At 37.3% G+C, this 24,858-nt stretch overlaps 1 long non-coding RNA gene and 1 pseudogene across 1 annotated transcript in view; one reads left to right on the top strand and one right to left on the bottom strand.

Annotated features, from left to right (window-relative positions):
* The window catches only part of LOC134739620 (uncharacterized), a 439,770-nt gene that overhangs the window by 156,448 nt on the left and 258,464 nt on the right, over nt 1-24,858 (bottom strand). The window lies entirely within an intron of this gene.
* The window catches only part of LOC129036829 (large ribosomal subunit protein uL30-like), a 49,536-nt pseudogene that overhangs the window by 19,308 nt on the left and 5,370 nt on the right, over nt 1-24,858 (top strand).

Raw genomic sequence — 24,858 nt, 5'->3', positions numbered from 1 at the left:
TTTTTTGATAAATTGAGTACTACAAATATTTGGGATAAATAAGAACCAATCAGAGTGATCCCTTTTTTTTTCCCTCCTTCTTCCCTTAGTTCCTTAGTCCGTCCTTCCCTCTCTTCCTTCTTCCTTTCCAGCTTCATTCTTTTCTTCCCTCGCTTCCTCCCTCCCTTCTTCACTCCCTTTTCCTCCCTCATAGTATTTGCTCTCAAGCACCATACCTGAGTAATTATAATAGGGAAACAGAAGGAAAGGCAGCAATGACCATTCTCTAAGACATGATAAAGAAGAAACTGCCTTATACAAATATTTATATCAAGCACTGATCCAATATATAAATATGATACTGAAAGAGACTAAAGTACTAAGTAATGATTGAATAAATATAAAACCAGCCATGTGGGAATGTTTCTCTTTGAACCAGACAATAAGGATGATTTCCATAGAGAAGTAAAGATTGTTAAATATAAATAATATTTTAAAAGCTTAAAATATCTGTTATCTATAATGTGATGTAATATTATTAAAAAGTCACATCATCACCTCCTGCCTTAACCTTCCAAACAAGTAGCACTTGAATTTGAAGTTCTGTGGTACTTTGCTGATAAATTATTTTCTATTGTGCAACTTGGTCTAAGTAAGAGAAGAGAACTCACTGACCAAACTTTTATCACATGAGGTAATTTGATTCTAGATTTGGTTTCCACCACCTTAAACAAGCATCATAGAACATAGTTACTGTGTTGCATTTTCTTCATCTAAGAACAGGGAGAGGACAAACGAATTCTAAAGTAGGAAAGGGAGTGCTTCTAGAACAAATTCTTCTTGCAGGGTATTATATGACAATTTCACTAGCAGTCAGAAAATAATATTTTTCACCAATTAAAATATCTACCCTTATGGCAGGTGATATGTTTTGTTACTGGTCACCTAATAAATATTTAGCTGTGCAGCTGATATATCCTTCTTGGGTTTTCATTTATCACCTGTCTAACTTTGTTACCTACTACTGTGACTTTCATGATTTTTATAACTGATAAGTTCATCACAACTTGTTAAAAGTCTTATTAAGGCCACATAAACAATGACTTTTCCCAAGCTAACGTGGCATGTAAGTCCATTTATAATATGATCACATTTTCTTTTTTCTTTTGGAGACAGAATCTCGCTTTGTTGCCCAGGCTGGAGTGTGGAATGTAGTGGCGTCATGTAAGCTCACTACAACCTCCGCCTCCCAGGTTCAAGCAATTCTTCTGCCTCAGCTTCCCACGTGGCTGGGACTACAGGCGCACGCTGCCACGCCTGGCTACTTTTTGTGTGTTTTTAGTAGAGACAGGGTTTCATGGTGTTGCCCAGACTAGTTTTGAACTCCTGAGCTCAGGTGATCTGCCTGCCTCGTCCTCCCAAAGTGCTAGGATTATAGGCGTGAGCTACCGTGCCCGGCCCACATTTTCTCAAGTCTGCGATACATTTGAAATTCTTTTTCTCTTTGATTCATTCAGCTGGTGCTAGTCTCTCCAAAACATAGTGGTTTCTTTTTCACAATGCAACTAAAAGAATGGTATTTTAAACATTGGGTTTGGATTTGAAAGAGCAGTCATAAAATCTTATTCTATAATCTATCAATTTTTTTCTCTTTGTAGTTCTTAAAAAGTCTGAATACAGAAAGAATATCTCTTAATCTAATGCTCAGTAACAACTCAGACAGAGGCACAAGATCAGCCTGATGGATGTCTGAAGACATAAAAATTGTACTTTTCTTATGTTTAATTCAGATATCAAGCCTTATATAGTCTTAGGCTGAAGAAATGCACACAAGTAAGTACGTATTTTTACTATGATCAGGAGAAACTCATAAAGCTTTGATTTCCTTTGTAGTCACTGACTTAACAATTGTGATTTTGTTCCAACACACTGAACCTAACCGATAGTTTGAAAATTATTTGAATGGCTAAAATTCTTCTTTTTAAAATGAAAAGGGGAAAGATAACTAGTAAATAACCTTACTTGTAATACAAGTTTGGAAATATCTATGAAATAGCAGAGAAAGGTTAAAATGTCTTCTAGTATATTGACCCAGAACCTGGGAGGTGAGGTAAGGGCAGATGCCAGAACTCAAGCCTTCAGAGAAGAATTAACTATTTAGAGGGAATATTTAGTTTATTTACTTTGTTTTGTTATTCTAAGGCAGATTTTCAGGTTCAGTTAAGGGAAAACTTACACTTTTATTTTCAATCTAAAAAATAAATCCCTGTTTCTGTAATGACTGTCTTTCCATTGTATATTGTGTGTGTGTATGCATGTGTGCGTGTTAGAGAGAGTTCAGGTAACACCGAGAGAAAATGTCATAACTAATGGAAGAATAAATGATTATTAGTGAGAATTTTGCAGCACTGTGTCAGGAACATGCCCCAAAATAGCTTGAGGTTGATGGGGAATACTTAAAGCTGCCAGCGGTTTAACTGCTACTGACAAAAATCCCCTAGGGCGAGGCAAGTGATGAGCAGCGTAAGAAGTCAGCAGAACATGGTTCTGGACAAATGTACAAGCCCTCGTCAAAAGTGGAAACTGCCCAAATGCATCCATGTATGTCTCCAAGCCAGCACCCAGAGCCCCACCAAATCCCATCATCTTGTAGCACAGACAGCAACGTCTCTGACAAAAGAAGCATCCTTGATGAATCCTGACTTGGGATCATCACCAAACAGAACTCTTAGAGATTAGCTGCCTTATTTTCTAACATGCCTACTTAAGTCATGACTCCTAGGTTGAGTCTATTGTTTGTAAAATGAAACCAGTGTAACACTTTCCTTGATGTTGTGAAAAGCACTGCAACTCTCTTTCTCTCTCTATCAATCATCTATCTATCTAATCGATCTATCCATCCATCCATTTTTTTGAGACAGGGTCTCGCTCCATCTCTCTGTTGCCCAGGCTGGAGTGTAGTGGCATGATCATAGCTCACTGCAACCACAAACTTCTGGGCTCAAACAACTCTTCTGCCTCAGCCTTCAGAGTAGCTACCACTGCAGGCACAAGCCACCATGTTCAGCCAGCACCAAATAAATTTCCACAATTATTATTATTGTGGGTATTTTTTTTGACAATTTCTGGCAAAGCGTAGACAGTAGAGTCCACAATTTAATTACATTTAACAATTCCTCTGTTTCCTTGGGCTGATAATAATGCGTTTTGAACCCCTTAATTCTTCACTTCTTCATGATAACTTCCCAGTCATGAAGAGAATCTATAAAATGTATTGTTGATAAATATTCCTAAACCTTTTAAGACTTATTTTATAGAAAAGTTTTCAGTGATATCAAAAACACTGAAAATAAAGAGTCATATAGTTGATTTGCTGAGCCCATAGCTACTACGATTTGTCTGGAATTAAGCATGGAGTAAAAGAATGAGCACCAAGTTAGGGAAATTCCAAACACTGAAAGCAAGTGTTGGAAATCTGTCATTAAGACAATTTTAATATGACAGAAAGATAGTAGTTAAGGCTGGGCGCAGTGGCTTGTGCCTGTAATCCCAGCACTTTGGGAGGCCGAGGTGGGTGGATCACCTCAGGTCAGGAATTCAAGACCAAACTGGGTTACATGTCTCTTTAGTAGAAACCAGCCTGTCTCTACTAAAAATACAAAATTAGCGGGGCATGGTGGCACACACCCGTAATTGCAGCTACTCGGGAGGCTGATGCACGAGAATCACTTGAACCTGGGAGGTGGAGGTTGCAGTGAGCCAAGATGGTGCCATTCCACTTCAGCCTGAGTGACAGTGAGACTCCATGTGAAAAAAAAAGAAAAAAAAAGGCCGGGCGCGGTGGTTCATGACTGTAATCCCAGCACTTTGGGAGGCCCAGGCGGGTGGATCACGAGGTCAGATCGAAACCATCTTAGCTAACACGGTGAAACCCCGTCTCTACTAAAAATACAAGAAGTTAGCCGGGCTTGGTGGTGGGCGCCTGTAGTCCCAGCTACTCGGGAGGCTGAGCCCGGAGAATGGTGTGAACCCGGGAGGCGGAGCTTGCAGTGAGCCAAGATAGGGCCACTGCGCTCCAGGCTGGGCGACAGAGCAAGACTCCGTCTCAAAAAAAAAAAAAAAAAAAGGATAAGAATAAGATAGTAGTTAAGAAGGAAATTCTTTTACCTAATTGAAAAAATGTTCCAGGGTGTTCTTTATGTGATGAAAATACATGGCAAAGCAATGAGCAAAGCTCATTGTTTAGAATTCTTTTCTTTCCAAAGGCATACGTAGGAAACAGAAAGGTTTAAAATTCTTTTTTCTAAAAAAGAAATGTATTTCTACTTATTCCTTTTGTGTGTGTGTGTGTGTGTGTCCCAAGGAGCACAAGTTGGGGCAAAAGGAGGGGGTGATAGCATAAAAAAAATACCTATTAAGAGAACTGCAGTCAAATTTCCTGTGTTCACATTTTAGCGGGACTGCTTGTTATTTCTGCGACATCATCTCCTGAAGTCTCAGTTTTCTCATGGATTGCATGTTGGAACACAATAGTGTATACCTTACTGATGGCTGGGGTTATTGTGAGGAGTAAATAACATGTCACCTGCCAATCAAGTTGAATACATGTCTGGCACATTACATTCATCAGTTTTTCTGTTACTGTGTTGGCATAGAACAGTGTTTTCATTCTAGCTCCCACTTTTATTAATGTCCTCACTGAGAGCTGTGGTGAAATAAGCCCAGGAAACACTAAATTAGAAAATATAGGACCAATATATCGACTGTTAAGTCTTCTGAGGTTTTTTTTTTTTTTTTAATTTGAAGAATGTATCATAAACTTCAGGGAGAGAAAAATATGTAAAAATTTCCAATGTTATGGGAAATCTCTAAACGTATGCTTGTATGCCAACAGAACTAACACTAAAAATGTCACGCTTTTTATCTGGACCTATCCTGTTGGAGGCCCCAAGTTGAGTCACCCTTTTAGTAGCTATTTCAAGATGCTATCATCAGGGTTACCTCCAAAATTATAGTACTTGATCTTATTTCCCATTAATTCAAAAATCTCTGGCTGTCCTCCATGACTGCAGAATAAATCTGGAACTCTTTAGCATGGCACTCGATGACTTTGATAGTCTGACTTTAACCTCTCCTTCTCACCTCTTTTCTGATCATACTAACATCTCGAAAACACCAGGTGTCCATGGTTTCTCATACTACTTTCTAAGTCTATAATGGATCCAAACAATTTCTCTACTGATGACGCCTACTCTCAAGAAACAGCTCATGTATCCACACCTTGGGAAGCTTTTCTTGGGAGAAATCCCATAGAGTTTTCCATCTCTCTTGATGCCTTATTTGATTTTTCTTCACATAACTTATGACTGTCTGATCTAATTTAATTTAATAAGTAGAAATACATTTCCCAGGGCCATTTTCTTCTAAGATAGAACCTCTGAACTTCTACAACTTTGTTTTACTTAGATTCACAGTTTCACTATAGCCATTTGTCAAAGAGAATTAGTATCGTAACTTGTATCTGAATCCATTTTTTCCTACTTCTTGTCAGTTCAGAGAAGGAATGGAATATGTCACATTCATCTATTTATTTTCACTGACTGAAAGGATGTCTGTCCCCTAATAGGTACTCAGAAAATTGATTTTGAAACACTAGGAATACTGGGGAAAAAAATCAAAGCCTAGCCCTGCTACTGTGGTTTAGAAGCTATATTTCCATATATGAGAGAGAGAAAGCTACTATTACTGCTCTATTAAAACACAGATCTGTCTCAAGGCAGGTGTTTACAGGTGTGCCTGCCTGCAGGTAGTGACTGCAAATTGTATCAGTTCCTCCTAAACACAAAATGTATTTCTTAGTTTCTTGTCAGCAGAATTGGGACATTTATTGGCTACTTGAATAATGGGGACATTCTTAGCTTATATCTATCAGGAAAATGTGAACACAACCTATATGTGGGCATTCATAAATAATTTTTTTATTTAACAAATATTACTGATTAAAATATTCTCAAGTTGCAGGAAAAGTATGCTATTCAACTTGAAGCAATAAGTTATTTTTCTTATTATAGTAAACTTAAAATTTACCTAATAAACCTTGCAGCACAGAAGAAAATGGATTTTTTTTTTTCTGAAAAAGCAACTAGATTTAAACTGTTTTCAAACTGTCAGCACCTTCCAGAGCTTCCACCATAATCAGGAAGAATATGAAGATTGTTTGACTTAAGTGGAAGGGAAAAAATGCATTCTATCTAAAAGTCAAACATAAAAATATTGAATAGAATGTTGACATGAATGCTAGAATTTGACTTCTTCTTAGTTCAAAGTCTTCCTCTAAACAGAAATAGAAAGAGATTGCTAGCGATCATGTATGTCCGGAAATTTTGGTAAGTGAAAATAATCCAGTGAAGGGAGAAAAAGGAAGAAGCTGATGTTAGATGCCTTGTATATTTGTAAAGAATTGTAAGTTCATTTATTGCTTCAAGAATTCTTCATTCTAAAAGACAAGCCAATCTGACCTGTCGATGAGATGCAGTCTTCATACAGATGAAATTAAGTGTTCTGAGAGCCATCTTAGAGCAGTGCTTCCCAACCTTTTTCATGTCAGAAAAAATAGAGAAAATGATAATTTTGTAGGGCACCTGGAGATAAACTGATGGGTGTGCTCTTGGTGGGAGGGAATGACCCTTTCAGTGATTTTCCATTATTGTCCCTGCTATTTGGCCACAATGACTCTCTTTCCCATTCCAGCTTCTGTGCCTTTGTACTTGTGGTCCCTTCTGCTTAGAAGCATGTTTCTCCAAACTTCACCCAGGCTTGTCCCCAACCTCATTCATACCTCTGCTTTCTCTTCAGAAATATTTTCTCTGAATCCCTTCTTTGTTTCTTTTTATTTATTTATTTATTTATTTTTTATATTTTGAGACAGAGTCTTGCTCTGTCACCCAGGCTGGAGTGTAGTGGTACAGTCTCGGCTCACTGCAACCTCTGCCTCATGGGTTCAAGTGATTCTCCTGTCTCAGCCTCCTAAGTAGCTGGGATTACAGGCACATGCCACAATGCCTGGTTAATTTTGTATTTTTAGTAGAGTCAGGGTTTCAGCATGTTGGTCAGGCTGGTCTTGAACTCCTGACCTCGTGATCCACCTACCTCGGCCTCCCAAAGTGCTGGGATTACAGGCTTGAGCCACCGTGCCACGCCTGAATCCACTTTCTAAAAAATAGATTTGTCCATCTCTCTTTATGCCTTATTTGATTTTTCTTCACATAACTTGTGACTGTCTGATCTAATTTAATTTTGCTTATCTCCTCCAAGTGTGTCATAGGAATAAAGATTTCTGCCTTACTTGTTTATCACTTTTCCCCAGCACTTAGCAGAGTGAGTACAAATATTTACGTGTTGGAAATATGAAGGAATAACTGTTTCTTAGATCATAAGTATTGCTAGTTCCCTTCCTTGGAACAAATGTGGACTTTTTTGTTATCTTATGCACACAGTGTCAGCTGTGTGACCAATTGTAGTAATACACAAAAGTATTTGAACTTACACACAACCTAGGGAGATAGAGGATTCCCTTTGAATTTTTGCAACAACACTGATTTAACACATTTCACTTTCAACCATCTGAGTGTAAATTTGCCGCTAGAGTATAGGCGGTTTCAATTCTATTAATGGGAGTGTAGAATTTTTTTTGGACACATTGTCTTACAGATAAGAACTTTAAACTCACTGAGTCATCAAAAGCAGGCTGAAACTAGGGATTGACTCTTGAATGAAGTAAACTGTTGAGATCCATCTGTGTGGATTTATATATCTCAAGGGCAATCCTCACTGCGTGGGGTACAAACCTGCTAAAACTCAAACAGAAAACTCTACTGCTTAGTGGCTTGGGTGTCAGAGGAAGGAACTCAGGGCTCCCAAAAAGGCTAGAAATGGAAGGAGATGGAATCCAGGGACAACCTCTCAGCCGAAGAAGCTCTCACTTTGAGTTTGAACTCCTATCAAATACTTGACTGACCTCTAAGCTGAATATGAATAGGAAATATTCCAGAAAATCCCTAAAAGGCAGAAAGCTAGAAGGCTAAGAAATGTAGGCAGGTACTTCAACTGCTAGGGGCAGAGACTGGAATCCATTTGGTTAGAAGGGCAGAAGATGCATGCTGGATTTTCCATTAAAACCATAGAAGAGTCAGGCACTTGGAAATGAAAGCCCAGATCGCATATTCAAGAAAGCAAGCAGGCATACTCTGCACAATGAACATGAGAAGGCTGGTGTAGCCACATTGGATAAGATATTCAAAGTCAAGATTATTATAAAAACTGATGAAAGTCATCCCATAATGATAAAAAAGGTAAATTCATCAGGGAAACAGCAATCATAAACTATTACGCAGTAATAGCAGATTTTCAAAATACGTGAAGCAAAACTAGATAGAATTAAAGGTAGAAAGAGACAAATCTATGACCTATTTGGAGATTCTAACACTCTTCTCTCAATCTAAATAAATGATTAAGCAAATAGAAATCAATAAAGATACAGAAACACATACAACCTTATAAAGTAGTTTGAACTAATTATCATTTGCAGAATTTTACACTCAACAACTTCAGAAAGCAGAATTTTTTCAGGTGCACGTGGAAAGGTCATAAAGATGTGTCACAACATGAGTCATGTGTCAATCAATTTCAAAAGTTGAAATCTACTACCTCAACAGGGTTAATTTAGAAGTCAATAATGGTAAAGTATCTAGGCAATTAACCTAAATTTTGAAAACTTGTCAACATACTTTTATATAATTATAGCTAAAAAAATCACAAAATATTACAAAAAAATTTTAAAGAGAATACAAATTTAACACATATCAAAATGTGTGGGAAGCAGCTAAAGTGTTGCTTAGAAGGGAATTTATAGATTTAAATTGTTATAATTTTAAAAATGTTTAAAATATATTAATAAGATTTTCCTTTTAATAATCAAAGAAGAAAAGTTAAATCTAAATACGTGGAAAGAGAAATAACACGTCCATTCCTTTTACATGTTCTTTGCCACTCTTTACTCCAGTTGATATTTAACATTTTAAATGGAAGAAATGCATAAAACTTTATTATATCTCCAAAAATAGGATACAGAATTAGTTTTATTAAAAAAAAATGAGAAAATGTCACAGCCATATTGTTCATTTATGAACCAAAGGCATTATATTTACATTTTTTTAGTAAAGTTAATAAAATTTGTTTCTTGTTTAAAATACATAACAAAGTATGATTAGGAATCAGGCTTATTCTTTTCTCAGGAGTATTGGCTATAACACTGGTATCAAATATTTCATTATGCAAAGACTTTTTTCATAAATGCCTTTAATAATAATGAAACAAAATCACATGTTCGCTTTTAGTTTGAAAGAAAACAATTTAAGCTTGACAATATTGATGCTCTTCTCCTTTGAGAAACTGCAAGACAGGGTTCTGTATTTTTCGGCCTGGTGGGCATTTCCAAATTCTGCCTTGTCACCATGGACCCTACCAGAAATAGCAAACAGTTCTTTGATACTAGAGATATGTGTCATGGCTTCAGAGTAGGTAGGAAAAGAAAGAGATGAATGCTAACATTATTAAACATTCTCATTCTCCATTTTGAATTCAAGAAAACATGAGTTAATAAGAGGGAGAAAATATTCTCCATGATTCTATTTCATATTTTCCTGGATGTCTAAGCCATTCTTACTCTACTTTGTCATTTTATAGTAATACCATGACAAGTATTCAAAAATCAGAAATTCAAAAGCCTGTGTGGTCATGTAGGTAACATAAATGAGTGAAGGCATCCAGGTGTAAATAACAGAGAATGGTGATGATGGTGACCTGTAGAGCACTCATTTTCTACAGGGACAGCAGCCACCCAACTCGGCACAGTGTTCCCAGAACTTCTGCTTTTTTATAAGAAGCAGAATATACACATTTCTATGCACAATTTTTTAAACTAAAGATTCAAAAACATTTTAGATGGTGTTTAAGCTAAAAAGAGCCCATCTTGTGAGCCGAAGTTATCAGTGGGACATCAGTTTACAACCTGTGAAATAGAAGTCCATTTCTCTATTATCTTACCTCCAGTACATTAAATGGGGGATTGCTTATCACTTTCTTTTTTAACCACACTAATAACAACAACAAAAGACAAAGACACACAAATAATTAATCATACAACTAATGACTAGATCTTATACTCAAATCTTCTGGTTCCCAAGAGAGTTCCCTTTTCTCTGGGCAGCTAATCTTCCAAAAAATGGTAGCCAACAAAAAGCAAGTTCAGGTTACAGAGTAAAGACAGAAAGCAGTTTCTCCCATGTCCTGTACTTTGCCTTTGGGTTCCATCTACCACTAGTCTTTCAGTGTCACTCCTTCTACTTACTCATTCTGCCGCAAACTTCACAGTTTAGAAATAAAAATGGGATACGAAGTTGCCCTAAGAGATAAGGCATTCATGGTTATTGGACATCATTTGCATTTCAAAATGGAATACCAGGGACAATACTTAACAAAACTGGGTTGTATAATGTTGAAATTTAAGGCATCCATCTATAGGCCAGCTGGAAAGCTGGAGTTGACTGAGAGGTTTATTGGACCACCAAGAATTATGACTGCTGTGTGTCTTTGATGGTTGCCATTGATTACATTCCATAGTGGGATGGAGTGATACTGAGAAATTTGAGATAGAGAGATTTTAAGAAGTCTCCTAAAGGCACCATGCTCTTTCCTTTGGTGCAACATTTAAAACTAGAAGAAAACAGAGTCAATTGCAGACAGTATTACATAATGACTCATTCTTGCGGCAATTCCGAAACATCGTGGTACTGTAACCTTAACAAATAATGTAGTAGTAGCTCACCTCTTTTCAGTTGTTCTAATTAGGTGGGTTTTCAGAAAATTTGGAGTGTGCAATATGCCAGGAAAACTTGGTGCCCAGCACAATTCACTAATAACAGTGGCTACTATAAAGATATGTAATTCTGCATTTACTACCTAACAGAAAATTTTAGTTTATAATGTCAGGGAAATTTCAGTGAAATTTAAAATAAGTATAATAAAACATGTCTATTTTATTTTCTCTTCTAATTTGTAGCTACATATGGGTCACTAGATTGTGAGGGTCCTTCTTCCAGTACATATGCTGACGTGACTAACCATATGGTGTATTATAGCTGTCCAGCAAAGCACATCTGTCTCTGGGCTATGATGAATAGCCTTAAATCCCTCAAATAATCTCTCTTTTCAAAGGCTTTTAACAAAAGGTATCATAAGGTTGAAATGTGTCCTGAAATAACTGGCAAAATCTCACATCATCAAGTGCAGGTATATTCTCACCAGGATTCCTTCATTTATACAGATGCAATCCAAAATGAATGTGACTGGGATTTTCCAGCATTGCTTAGAAATAATAATGGAGAGACATCAACGTCATGACTGAGAAGCATACACACTTACCTAGACCATATATATTTATATAATTGTCCTATTTTTGCTCAAGCAAATAAATGTAACCAAGTACAAGACTAGGAAGGGTATGGAGAATGCTAGTTCACTCCTAAAAAAAAAAAAAAAAAAAAAAGATGCAACGTGTCAATATATGTTTTCAGCAATTTAATCACCTACAGAAGCCATAATTGCTGCATTAATTATTTTTTGAAGCTGACATTCTTGGCTTGATGAAAATATACAGCCACCAAGGAGAAGCAATTTTTTCTTCTACCAAGGGGATTGAAAAAAAAAAAAAGAAAAAAAGAAAACACACACACAAACAAAGCCTTTCTACCAGGAGAAATGTGACTCAGGCCAACAACCTCAGAAACAATTATTTGTCTATAATAATAAAGAAAATTGTCAACACAGAGGGGGCATAATACTCTTCTGTAGCTCTCTGAAATTCTTAACCTTAGCAGGGACTAGACCTAGAGACAAAATAAGAAAGTAATATCCTCTAAAACCCAAAGAGATAACCACAAAATGTTTTATGTATGAGTGAATGATGGGTCATATTCCTTCACTTTGATTTGTCTGCTTTTAATTCGAGTGTTGAAAGGCAACTCTTTTCAATAATTGTTTCTCTAAGTTTAATGCAAGTCAGCCCAACTTACGAATCAACTAGAAAACAAATTTCAGATACCCATACTCTGTCTGATATTTTGCTAAATCCTGAGAAATACAGAAATATAAAATATGTCTCTTAAGTAGTTTGAAATCTAATTGGAAAGACAGAAAGCAACAGACAGCAGAGGAAAAAATGTAGCACAAGAGTAACAGCTGAATTGAATGGTGCCAGAAATTTATTGCATGGGATGTGCCAATTATCAAAACAAAATGTTGGACTACATTGCTATTCACTGTTCTAACATTTATTTGTTTTTGTACTCTGTGTTTTGGCACTGGATACGGCTTTACTGTGGGGGTAAAGATCTATCTGAAAGCATTTGTGTGAATAGTAGATTAACTGGATTGCCCGGGGAATGACGGCAAGTAGATTTTCTTCTTAATTTTTTTCATGGATTGTTATTTAAATAGGGAGGAAAAGCTTTTTTCCTTCCACATGATGCTGTTGAAAATATTTCATGAATGATTTCCCTGTTTTTCTTCATAAAAACAATTTTCAGAAATCACAAAATGTAAGAATTCCAGAAAAGTCTCGTAGTCCTAAAAATCACACATTAATATTACCAACCGTATGGAGAAAATGGGGTTGGCCAGACAATTTAAAATATAACCAGGCCAGTAATAAAAATAATAATAAAATTTATTTAAAATATCTCACTTAAAAAATTAAACTTCTAAAATATTTAAAGAAATGCTGTTCTGAATAAAGCAATTTACATTCAAAATAAAGTGTGATGTAGGTAATTTGATAAAAAGGGATGTAGAAAAATGTTGAAGAGCTAGGAATACACAAATATTGAGGAAAAGCTCGTCTAAGCCGGTGTACATTGCCAAACTGTGCCAAGAGAAACTATAGGCCTGTGGACAGTATTCAGTTCCTCTGTTCCTTATTTCATTCAGCTTTGCCAATATACTTTGCACTCAGCTGCTGTTACTTTGTGGTAAAAATCAATAACTTGCTGGAAAAATTGCAACTTCTACATTTAGATGACAGCATTCCCTATTTATCAATCATTTATGAGCTAATTTACATTACAGAAACACACTGCAGCAGAACAACTTCAATTGCTTAAAAAAAACCTATTATATCATTGATTACCTTTGGATTATTAAAGGGATATTTTCGCTTTACATAATGACATTAGGATATTAGTATTCACAAAAAAATTGTCCTAATAGGCTTTCACAAACTACTGGAGAAAAAATATACTGAAATAGATACTTATGGCACAAGGTAAATGTTAACATTGAGATATAAACAAAATAAAACTTACAGGCTCTTGAACATAATATTCTCTTTCTGGCTCAATGCCTTTGTCTATGATGCATTTACTCCCTGTGCTAGGCTACTACTTTTTTAAATTGTTAATTGCAATGTTTGGAATTTATCCCCCAAAAGTTCATGTATTGGAAACTTAATTGCCATTTTAACAGTATTAAGGGTTGGGGCTTTTAAGAGATCATTAGACCATGAGAGTTCCACCCTCATGAGTGGATTAATGTTGTTATTGAGGGAGTAGGTTAATTATCGTGGGGGTGAGCTTCTCGTAAGTTCAGCTTCCTTCTTCTCTGTCTCACACATGCACTTCCTCACCACGTGATGCCTTCTGCTGTGGGATGGCCCATGTCAGATGATGGTGCCATGTTCTTGGACTTTCCAGCTTCCACAACTATGAGCCAAATAGACTTCTGTTCTTTATAAATTATCCAGTCTGGATATTCTGCTATAGCAGCAGAAAATAAATTAAGATACACATATTTAAGGTGTATAACTTGATGACTTGATATATGTATGTATCATATAAGAACAATGAAGAATCTCCTCCTCTATGAAGCTTACCTCAATTACTCATGGGAAGACTACTTGTGTCTTTGGCCAACCACTGTACCTTGTACATATCACTTTTGATGTATGTTAAAATGAGAACGATTACAATAAATCAAATACATATTTTGCTCACAAAATTTAAGTGCATAGTTGTAAGTGTTCAATAAGAATTTATTGAATAAACAAGGTTTCATGTATCTCTGCCTAGGAGATTTTGGGGTGGGAAAAAAAGTAAATAATTGTGTTGCTCTGTAGAATGAATTCAGGGGTTTAAGTATGTGCAAGTGATTATTTCAGGTAGTTGGGACCATTAAAGCAAAAGCCACAGTGACATTAATTTTGGTAATATAAGTTGTAGTAAAGTTAAGCTTTGGGAGCCAAAATGCCTGCAATACAAGTTATCAGTGTAATGGCTAAATTTCTATGGCAAAGGCAAAGGATTTTCTCATCAGATCAATTTTATGGCAGGATTTGTGGCACTGCTTTTAAAATTTCAGTTTCAAATGGAGTCTCTTTTTTTTTCCTAGAAATTCTTTGAAACAGGCTTATTTTAATAGACTGAGTAATCAGCCAGAGTGGACTTCTGCTGCTTGCAACTAAGAGACTTAAACAAGGGATCAGCATGGAGATTTTTATTAATAGTGTAGTTGTTTGAACAGTGGAAATATATTTTATAGACATCAATTTATAGCATTTAAATAACTTAACCAAGACATATCATCCATTTCTTATTTGGTTTCCATAACATATAAAATTTAAGAGAACCCAAATTAACTGAATGGCTTACATGTGATAGTTTTTCCAGCATAATCTCTGTAATTAATTTTATGGAAACTATGAGAAACAAAGATCAATTCACTACTTTGAACTGTCTTCCTATAACTATAATGAAAAAAATTGAGGTGGCAATAATTATAAAACATAAAATAACACAAATAAAACAATGCTCTTTCTACCTGAAATGCCCTTTCTGTTCTAATTTACCAGGCTTATCTCAGTCACCTTTCCAGATATCACTCAGATAATTACCAACTCGGGGGTGCCCTCTTAAGATCCACTGAAAGATAATTTAAAAAATACTCTTTTTTGGCCTTCATTATTCTATAACACTTGTACTAAAAACAACTTGCCCCGGCAATTGCTAATTTATACACCCAAGTAAACTATTAGTTTCAAAAGAACATGATTTATTCATCTTTTTATCTTGAGTACTTCTTAGAGTTCCTGGAACACTGTAGGAGCTCAATATGTTTTGAAGAAATTGAGTGAATAAATGAATGAATGAATGAAGCCAATATTTTGAAAGCAATAAACATAAGAAAATCAAACTGACATTGAAATATAACTACAAATTAAATTTAATTCAATGTGGAAATAAATATCATATGACTGTTTGTACATACTGAAATGCTCTGACGATAAAACTAGGGTAGCTCAGAAGATAAAAAGTTGTGCAACAGATAAAAATAGAGTCAACAGTTTCAAATAGAAAGCATAGGGGAAAACTGCCAAAGATTTTAAGATGTAGGAGAAGATGAAACTTTTCATAAGACTTCAAACCAGCCTGTCCTAAGTTTGTCAAGTAATGGACTTGGTGAAAAACTTTTACACGTAAGAGAGTTGGAGGCCGAGTGCGTTGGTTCACGCCTGTAATCCCAGCGCTTCGGGAGACCGAGTCGGGCGGATCGCGAGGTCGGGAGATCAAGATCATCCTGGCTAACACGGTGAACCCTCGTCTCTACTAAAAATTCCAAAAATTAGCCAGACGTGGTGGCGGGCGCCTGTAGTCCCAGCTACTCGGGATGCTGAGGCAGGAGAATGGCGTGAACCCGGGAGGTAGAGTTTGCAGTGAGCTGAGATCGCGCCACTGCACTCCAGCCTGGGTGACAGAGCCAGACTCTGTCTCAAAAAAAAAAAAAAAGAAAAAAAAAGAGAGTTGGAAGAAAAACAATGTTACTCTTTCCGACTACTTCATTTGCAAGATGAGGAGTCAGAGTTCAGGGAATTTAACTAACATTTATTATTGAGGAGTAGGGAAACCAAACAGAAGATCGCAGTTAGAATTGGGGTAACCAGAGCTGGTTTCTCCATCACGAAACACTAAACAGTCTTTTGAGGCTATTCTCTACAACTTGGTTTTTGTTGTTGTTGGGGTTTTGTTTTTGGTCCCCGCTACTCTGCAACCCTAAGGGGCAACAATTGCTGTGGAGAGCTGGCACAGTTAGCAACAGAACCCAGATTTATCATGCTCCCAGTCTAGTATTCCAACTTAGTATAGTGGTTAGAGTACTAGCTTTAAAGTGGCATCAGCTTGTGTTACATTTCTCCTGTCACAACCCACAGTTATGTAGTCATGGACAAATTCCTCAGTACATATGAATCTTCTAATTGGTAAAATGGGGGTAATAAAAGCGCTCTATTCCTACTGTTGTCATAAGGAGTAAATGGGAGTTTTCTGCCATGATAACGATTGTTCTCTCTCTCTCTCTCTCTTTTTTTCTAGCTACCTTCTTGCCATTGCTGTTAGATGGATGGTTTCAAGGAACACTATTACATGAGTATTCTTCATAAGTCTTTCTTATAATCTTCTTCACACATTCCTTCCCCTATCAGATTTGTGATCAGTCCTACCTCAAACTTAATCTCCTTCAAAACCTCAGCCAATTTTCAAGAAACATATTAGAGAAAGTTATCTCCTGAGGTCCCATTGTTCCCTTCCCAGGCAGGGCTTGTCAGAAGAAAACTTCTTTGTGCAAATATAAAAACAGCTTTCTCCAGGCCAACAGAGCCCCAGATGTGGAAGTAGAGTGGGTTGGACTGCAGTTCCCACTGGCTACAATCAAACATGGCAGGCCAGATCTGTTCAGTATTAGTCCTGGATCCAAAACCTATACATCAAGATGTGTTTCAGAATTCAGAATTATTTAGATTTTAGAAAGGTAATTTGGCATGTATGTGTGTATATTTAATAACACGCTCGTGGAGTCAGGGATAGTGTGCCATAATCAAACGTTATTATCTTCATAGCAAATGTATGAATAGTAACATAAAAGAAGAATAAAAACTATAAATAGCCTCATGTCAGATCCAGGTTTGCCTCTAAGCGTGAGTTCTGGTTGGGTTAAGTTCTCCCTGAACATAAAGATATATATATCTCCTCTAATTAATCTATAAGTTCTGTGAAAATAAGACTTGCTATTCATTCACCTTTGTATTCCCTCTAGCATCTATCACTGAACCTTCAAATAGTAGGTGCATAATACATCTGTTGAATTGAATACACAAACATACACACATAAACACATGTATCAAGATGAATAATATATTAAAAACAAGAGAAGACAGACATCTAAATATTAATTATCGCAAACTAGCAAATAAGTCCAAACATTTGTATCTATTTTCTCTCTTTGCCTGCCACATCCCTAGGAAGCATGCAAGTAGTTTAGTAAATGAAATCTGCATTTGTGACTTTTCCTTAGCAGAAATGCACATGCTAGGAGCAGAAGCCAGTGTGTATTATTTCATTGCGTCATTATTCTAATGAAAAAGATAAGACTTTCAGGCATTTGTCACTGAATCACAGACACTGAAGTGTTATACTCAGGTTTTTTTTCTCTTTTAATGTTTGTATCTGTGCATATAACTAAGAACAAAGAACGATTATTTCAGGCAAACTGAACTCAACCTAGTTAGCCCAAACTTAATTTACATATGTTGATATTTAACTTTAATACACAGAATGTGCTTTATAAAAGAAATAGATAAGGTTAAACTAGAACTCATATTTTATGTGTGGGAGAGAGTATCTTGTTTTTCAATATCTATGAATTACATAAATCTATATGCCTTTCTTTCTGCAGGGATAGCAAAATACCCTTTCTTGTTAGTCCTTGAAGATGAACCATTACTATATAAAAAATAAAAGGGCAGCTATTTTCAGAAGTAGATAGAAACTTTCACATGGTGGTAAAATCAAAAGCCCCCTGTATTTAGTTAACAGTAAAACTGTCTATGCCTATTGCTATTCATTTGCATGATATACAAATAGAGATGTATAGCCTTAAAACTCAACTTCTATCCTGAATTCACACTAGAAAGTTGTCTTATTCCAAATAAGTTTTTAATTTAGGGGAAGTTAGTGGTAAAATAAAGTGATACATATGAATAATAATATGTACTTATACCCTATGGTAAAATTATACTGAAGAGCACATTGGAATGATATCAACTACTAATTAAACATTATTTAAGACAATTTCTTGAAACTCCTTTACGTATCAATTGTTCTAGCTTTTTTACTGCATAGTATATAAGATTATAGATCACTAAATAACATCTTATATACCTGGTGATTTAATCTGAATATTTGTCCACTCCAAATCCCATGTTGAAATTTGATCACCAGTGTTGGACGTGGGGCCAGGTAGGAGGTGTTTGGGTAATGGAGGTGGATTCTTCATGGACTGATTGGTGCCTTCATTACAGTAATGAGTGTTTCTCACTCTGTTAGTTCCTGCAAGGTCTGATTATTAAAAAGAGCCTGGCACTTACCTCCTCTCTCTCTTCTTACCTCTCTTGCCATGTGATGCTTTCCTCCCTTTACGTTCTGCCATGAGTGGAAGCTTCCTGAGGCCCTCACTAGAAGTAGATGCTGATGCCATTCTTTTTGTACAGCCTGAAGAACTGTGAGCCAAATAAACTTCTTTTCTTTATAATTACCCAGCCTTAGGTACTTCTTTATAGCAACACCAACAGACTAAGACAAAAACATTGATACTGAGGAATGGGTTGTTCCTATAAAGATATGTTAAAATGTGGAAATGGCTTTGGTAGTGGGTAATAGGCAGAGATTGGAAGAGTTTGGAGGGCTCAGAAGAAGACAAGAAGAGAAGGGAAAGTTTGAACTTCTTCAAGACTGATTAAGTGGTTATGACCAAAATGCTAATTGAAATGTGGACAGTAAAGACCATGCTGAGGAGGTCTCAGAATGGAAGTGAGGAACTGGTTTGGAACTGGAGCAAAGGTCACCCATTTTTAGCCCTTGCAAAGAACTTGGCTGCACTGCGTCCATAACCTAGGGCTTTGTGGAAGGTAGAACTTAAGAGTGGTGGCCTAGGGTATTTGGCAGAAGAGATTTCTGAGCAGCAAAGCATTCAAGAAGTGGCAGGGTGGCTTCTGTTAGCCTACAATCACATATGGGAGCAAAGAAATGACCTAAAGTTGGAACTTCAAATTAAAAGGGAAGCAGAGCATAAAACTTTTGGAAAATTCGCAGCCTGGCCACGTGGTAGAGGCAAAAATGTGTGTTTTCAGGTGAAGAATCCAAGCAGACTTCTAGTAACTACTTGCTAGAAAGGTTAATGAGGATAGAAGACAGCCAGGTGCTAATGGTCAAAACAATAGGGAAAAGGCACCAAAGGCATTTCAGAGACCTTCAAGACAGACCCTCCCATCACAGGCTCAGAGGCTTGAGAGGACAGAATGGTTTCTGGGGCCAGAACTAGGGTGCCTGCAGCTTCCTTGCACCATCTCTGGAACTGCTTCTTGAGTCCTGGCTTCTCAGGCTCCATCTTTGCTTCAAAGGCCCCCAAGTCTGGCTGAGGCCACCTCTCTGGAGAGCACAAGCCATAAGCCTTCATGGTTTTCATATGGTGTTACGTCTGCAGACATGCAGAATGCAAGAGTGAAGGAGGCTTGGCAGTTTCACCTACATTTCGGAGGATGTGTTGGAAAGCCTGGGTGCCTAGGCAAAAGCCTGCCACGGGGTGAAGCTGCTACAGAGAACCTTGACTAAGGCTGGGCTGAGAGGGTATGTAGAGATGGAGTCCCCAGAGAGAGTATCCACTGGGGCACTACCTAGTGGAGCTGTGGAAGGAGAGCCACCACCATCCAGACCCCAGAATGGTGGAGCCACTGACAGTGTGTACCCTTAGCCTGGAAAAATCACAGACATTTGATTCCAAGCGGTGAGAGAAGCCATATGGGGCTTCAGCCAGCAAAGCCATTGGGAGAGGGCTGCCTGAGGCTTTGGTGGTCTACCTCTTTTACCAGTGCACCCAGGATGTGGGATATAGAGTCAAATTAAATTATTTGGGAGCTTTAAGATTTAATTCCTGCCCTGATGCATTTCAGACTTGCCCAGGGACTGTTACTCCCCTCTTTTTGCCAGTTTTTCCCCTTTGGAATGGGATGTTTATGCAAAGCCTGTACACCACTGTATTTTGGAGGTAAATAACTCATTTTTGATTTTACAGACTCAAGCTGCAGATCTTTCCTTGACTGTTAAGTGAGACTTTGGAGTTCTGGGTTGGTGCTGGAAGTTAAGACTTTTGGAGATTATAAAGAAGGAATGATTGTATATTATAATGTGAGAAAGACATGAGATTTGGGGATCCAAGGGTAGAATAATATAGTTTGTAATATTTTTCACCTCCCATCTCCTACTGAAATTTTATCCCCAGTGTTAGAGATGGAGCCTGGTGGGAAGTGTTTTGTTCATGGGGGCAGCTGCCTCGTGAAAGGCTTGGTGCCTTCCTTGCAGTAATGAGAGTTCTTGCTCTGTTATTTCCTGCTATATCTGACTATTAAAAAGAACCTGGCACCTCCGTCTCCTCTCTCCTTTACTTTCTCACCATGTGATACCTGCTCCCTTTCACCTTCTGCCATAACTGGAAGCTTCCTGAGATCCTCACCAGAAGCAGACGTTAATACCATGCTTCTTGTACAGCCTGCAGAACCATAAGCCAAATAAATCTTTTTAAAATAATTTACTTCAGTATTCCTTTATAGCAACACAAATGGACTAAGACACCAGAGCATAGAATCAATCATGAATTATTTAGTAGAAAAGATAACCAAAAGCAGATTTGCGTTATTCTGTGTGCCTCTGAAAGTGTCTGAGACAACACTTTGGGTTCTCCTAGTTTATCTGAGAGGTGGTCCCAGCAATCAGAGGGAGGGAGGGGCAGGGGAAAACCCTACAGTTGATGTTACTGAGCTAGACACCCTGGTGGAAAAATGGAGCTCAATCCCACTGAAAACTCTCAGAAATACATGTAGATTACCTGAACTTTCCACTGAAGGATGGAAAGCTGGATCATTTCTTCACTAATTTATTCTGTTCATTGAAGAGTTCTTATAGGGCATTCACTTCCTTGTGTTTGTGCTACATCTGCATTTGAGTTGATCAAGAGACAAGAAAAGGCTGCTATGTAGGTCAAGACTATCGGTTGTTTAAAAGAATGGGCTTCATAATCTATTGATGGTGTTTCTGGAGCATGAAATCTAAGGTTTGGGCCTCTTTACTCACAAATATATGGTTGATTTCCTTCTATTGTTATAACTTATATAAATTATTTTTCAGGAATGGAATGGCTACCATGCTTTGGATACACACACAGGTGTATATAGCAGTCCCTTTTATCCTCGGTTTCTCTTTCACGAGTTTCAGTTACTTGTGGTCAATAGTGGTCTGAAAATAGGTGAGTACAATACAATAAGATATTTTGAGAGAAATAGACCATATTGACATAACTTTTATTGCAGTATGGTTGGCCCTCCAGATCCATGGATTCTGCACCCATGGATTCAATCAGCCTCAGGTCAAAAATATTCAGAAAAAAAGGATGATTGCATCCGCACCAAACGCGTACAGACATTTTGTGTTATTATTCCCTGAACAATACAGTATAACTGTTTACACAGCCTTAACACTGTATTAGGTATTATAAGTAATCTAGAGCTAATTTAAAGTACATGGTAAGATGTACATAGGTTATATGTAGATACCACATCATTTTATAAAAGTGACTTGAGTATACAGAGATTTTGATATCTGTGGAGGGTCCTGGAACCAAATTCCCACAGGTACTAAGAGACAATTGTATCTTGTTAGAGTTGTGCTATTTTATTATTAGTTATTATTGTTAGTCTCTCACTGTGCTTAATTCATATATTAAACTTTATCATAGGTGTGGACAGGAGAAAACGGTTTATAGAGAGATCAGTTTTATCTGTAGTTTCAGGCATCCGCTGGGGGTCTTGGAACATATTCCCCAAGGATAAGCGATGGGTGACTAATGTATAAACAGTGATGCATTGTTTAACGGAGATACATTGTGAGAAATATGTCATTGGGTGATTTTGTTGTTATTCGAATATCAAAGAGTGTAATCACCCAAACCTAGATGGTATAGCCTATTGCTCCTAGGCTACAAAGATGTATAGCATGTTACTGTACTACTATAGACAACTATAACACAATGGTAAGTATTTGTGTATCTAAACATACCTAAACATAGAAAGACTACAGTAAAAATACAGTATTATAATCTTACGGGACTAACATCACACATGAAGTACATGCGGTCTGTTGTTGACTGAAACACTGTTATGTAGCACATGACTGTATACACACACACATGATCTATGCACATACATACACGCATGCATATTCTTACAAATTTATGCGTATACTTTTTGACATTACTGTTGTAGCGCAGAGGAAGCTCCCCTCTCAACACTTCAAATGAAAGTAGAAAGGTCTAAGCTGATGACATAACTGAGGGCTCATGCACCCACTCACAGCAGCAATGGTGTGTTTGTGCTCAAATAGACTGACAACTAAAGAACCTCTGTTGACACACCCCACCCGTGACTCAAAATGAACCGCGGAAAAAAAAAAAAAGATATCTCACTAGCAAAAGGCTAAGAGTCCAATAAGGGCAATAGAGAACAAATATTAAATATTAAGCAGAAAATGAAAGATGGATTTGCTTGATAATCAGCTTGACTGATGTCTAGCAAGGAAAAGACAGAGAGCCCCAATCTTTAGAAAATAATTACTTATGAGGGGAAGCCACTAAATAGTTTAAAGGACACAAGCGTCATGATTAGATTTGAATTTCAGAAAGATCATTTAAGTTAGTTTAAGTAGAATGCTCTAGAAACATGTGACGCTTAGGCAGGAAGATGAAAGGAGAGGCTGATGCAGAAATGCAGGTAAGAAGGCTAAAGACCAGGTGCAGGCAGTGAGAGTATTATGGAGGCAGGCGGAGGTTTTAGGACTATTAAAGGAATATAATAGGAAAACTTGGTGACTGACTGAATGTTATGAATAAGGGAAACACATAGGCCTGTCCGGAGCTTCCTGGTTTTGGTTACATTCAAATCCAAGATTTCCAACCTGGTATACCATTTTCCTTTTTCTTTTTTGAGATGGAGTCTCACTCTGTTGCCCAGGCTGGAGTGCAATGGCACGATCTTGGCTCACTGCAACCTCCACCTCCCAGGTTCAAGCGCTTCTCCTCCTCAGCCTCCTGAGTAGCTGAGATAACACGCACTCACCACCACCAGGCCCAGCTGATTTTTTATTTTTAGTAGACATGGGGTTTCATCATGCTGAGAAGGCTGGTCTCGAATGCCTGACCTCAAGTGATCCACCCTCCTCAGCCTCCCAGAGTTCTGGGATTATAGGCTTGAGCCACAGTGCCCAGCTGGAACCTGGTATACTTTCTATTAAAGCAAGCCTTACTGTCCAATTTTCAAAACAAAAGAAATGGATGCAATTTCTTCTTTCAAAATTGCTTATTTGCTTTATGTTTTCTGCTTATTTAAAAAAAAAATCTAAAGGAGACTCACAGCTAACCTTGTTCTAATAACCCTAATTCACTTGATATTTGGATGGAGTAATATGCTTGAATTTATTTCCTTGTAATGGATTGACTTGTCTAGCCAGCCAATAAATGCAGCACTGGGACTCTGTATATTTCTCCCAGTATTATATTATAGCAACTGACAATAATAACAGTAATAATTATCCAATTTCGAGATGGAGAAGTACCTTTGACCTCCATTTGATCCCTCTGGTCTATCTAAGTCTGATTCAGCATTGATTTCTTTCCCAAGGAAGTTGCTATAATCATGTTATGGCTGATTTATCACAATATGCTTGCTGGCTAGTGATTTCTCATCTTGAACTTGCTTCTTTCATTTTTCCCTCTCCTAAAAGACATATTGAAATATTTTCTTCAAAGCAAGGAGAATTCTCCATGTGTTCTTCCATATTTTTCTTGGTGGGTGGTGTAAAGTGACCTATTGTCTCCGAGAACCGTCCTAATTGCATTTTCTGTGTTCGGAGGGCAAAATTTAAAAGTAAATAAAATAAATAAAGCATGCTACAGGAAATTCAATTTAGATTGCAAATATGGTAATAGGAAAATAACATATGCTCAGAAATCACTAGGCTTAGGTTCTAGATTTTCCTACTAATTATTTTTGTGGTAGGAACAACTCAATCTTTTTGAGTTTTGGTATTTTTCCTTATAAATTACATCTAGTTGAACTCTGTCCTGCACTCAAAAATGTTACAGTTAATAATTTTAAGCACATCTAAAAGTTGTGGGTAGGGTGTGGTAGCCCACGCCTGTAATCACAGCACATTGGGAGGTTGAAGCAGGTGGATCACCTGAGGTCGGGAGTTCGAGACCAGCCTAGCCAACTTGGAGAAACCCCGTCTCTACTAAAAATACAAAAATTAGCCAGACCTGGTTGCGGGCGCCTGTAGTCCAAGCTACTAGGGAGGCTGAGGTGGGAGAATCACTTGAACCTGCGAGGCGGAGGTTTCAGTGAGCTGACATCATGCCACTGCACTCCAGCCTGGGCAACAAGAGTGAGACTTGGTCTCAAAAAAAAAAAAAATATGTTGTGATAACAAATATAATGGGAAAATCACTGTAACAGTATAGGGTTTGATGATAGTATATCAGTAAGGACTGATTTATCATTCAGAAGGAGTGCAAGTGTCACTGCTGGTGGACTTTAAACTGATATTCTGCGAGGAATTTGTAAATTAAAAAGCTTCCAAAATTATCTAGTACCACACTCTTGACTTTACGGATGGCAAA

The sequence above is a fragment of the Pongo pygmaeus genome, chromosome 4, assembly GCF_028885625.2.
Source record: "Pongo pygmaeus isolate AG05252 chromosome 4, NHGRI_mPonPyg2-v2.0_pri, whole genome shotgun sequence".
Taxonomy (NCBI): domain Eukaryota; kingdom Metazoa; phylum Chordata; class Mammalia; order Primates; family Hominidae; genus Pongo; species Pongo pygmaeus.
Note: the sequence above shows the minus strand (reverse complement) of the source record. Positions and strands in the feature narration are given on the sequence as shown.